The sequence below is a fragment of the Nannospalax galili genome, unplaced genomic scaffold (genome assembly GCF_000622305.1).
Source record: "Nannospalax galili isolate Female #2095 unplaced genomic scaffold, S.galili_v1.0 scaffold368, whole genome shotgun sequence".
NCBI lineage: Eukaryota > Metazoa > Chordata > Mammalia > Rodentia > Spalacidae > Nannospalax > Nannospalax galili.
Genome location: NW_008359963.1, coordinates 1,682,495 through 1,684,093, shown reverse-complemented (window position 1 = coordinate 1,684,093; position 1,599 = coordinate 1,682,495). Strand labels below are relative to the sequence as shown.

The window sequence follows — 1,599 nt, the reverse complement described above, 5'->3', positions numbered from 1 at the left end:
TGCACACATGTTCATGCATGCACATATCCATGTATACACACACACACACTCACACACACACACACACCCCAGAGGAGAAGAAATCATCAGAGAAATAACCCAAGAAAAATTCTCAAAACAGAAAGGTATATATATCATCAAATGCAAAGGGCCCACCTAATGCCCAGCACAATAGTTGAAAAACAGAACCACAGAAAAACACAAGTACATGACATTCAAGAGCATTAGGAACAAAGAAAATCACAAAAGACCAGAAAAGCAAGCAGGCCATTTACAAAGAATCAGGAGGCAGAATGCTTGGAACCCAGAAAAAATGAGGCATTGCTTTCAAAAGTCTGAGAGAAAATTATGTATGACTTAGAATTCTACTTGTTTATCCACGAAATTTAAAGCCAGAATGAAGATATTTTCAGACACAAATTGCCTAAAGAACTTACCTCCTATGCACAGTATCTTGGGAAGCTGGGGTAGAAAATGTACCAGCAAAATAAGGTGGCACAAGGTACAAGAAGACATAGGAAACAAATTCAACTCAAGACAAAGGCAAAGACCCCCTTAGGTCAACACTGAAGAGAAGTTCTGGGAAGAGAGCGGTGCAGAAGGCATAGAGTGCAGTAGGATCAGAGCAAGCCGGAGGGCTCAGGAAAACATTTCTCCAAGAAGATAGAAATGAATTCACAAGTCTGAGGGGAGGAGATTTAGAGAACCATGGAGGGTTTGTGATTGAACTAATTCTACTCTAGAAAACATTGAGGGAAGAAGAATGTACAACAATGATTAACCTCAGAGAAAACAAAAAGTTGTGCAAGAAAGACTAAACAGTACACCACAGGGCTCATCTGCGAGTGTTATTTAACACCATCTGCACGCTGGGATGGCGGCAATGGGAAGTGTGTCTGTACATGGCAGTGCAGTGCTGAAACTGAGTTCAATGTTTATCTTCCATGATAGGAAGTCAGTAGATAATGTCCGAAATGGAAATATTTAAAAATAACAATATAATCATGATATTTAGAAATAGGAAGACCAGGCTGGGCACGCAGCTCAATTGTAAAGTGTATGCTTAGCATGCTTGAGGCCTAGGGGACAAAAGAGAAAGGGACAGAGACAGAGAGGGGCGTTGGAGGGGGGGAGAGAGAGAGAGAGAGAGAAAGAGAGGAAGAGAGAGAGAGAAACATAAATAGAGAGAGAGAGAGAACGAACCAGGTGTGGCAGCACACACTTTTTAAAAAAATATTTTATTACTTTTCATTTTATTTTATGTGTATGCATGTATTGCCTGCATGTAGGTAAGTGCACCCATGCCATGCAATGGCCATGGAGGTCGGAAGAGGGCACTGAATTACCCTGGAACTGAAGTTAACAATGGTTGTTAGCCACATGTCATGAGGGTGATGGGAACTAAGCCCAGGTCCTCTGCAAAAGTAGTAAGCGCTCTGAACCACTAAGCCATCTCTCCAGCCCCACAATTTTCTTTATAAATACATGAAAATGCATTGATATATAAAAAATTACATTTACAAATAAGTTTGTGTACGTATACATACACATGCTTACATGTGCAAGTAGGCTTGTTTAGGTGTGCAGCATGCTCCCCAG

At 41.0% G+C, this 1,599-nt stretch overlaps 1 long non-coding RNA gene across 1 annotated transcript in view; it reads right to left on the bottom strand.

The window, feature by feature from the left end:
* LOC115068569 overlaps positions 1-628 on the bottom strand; it is an 8,083-nt gene extending 7,455 nt beyond the window's left edge. The window contains exon 1 of the long non-coding RNA XR_003847915.1: positions 438-628. This is a non-coding gene — a long non-coding RNA (uncharacterized LOC115068569). The remainder of the gene's footprint in view (positions 1-437) is intronic.
* Positions 629-1,599: the final 971 nt, after the last annotated feature.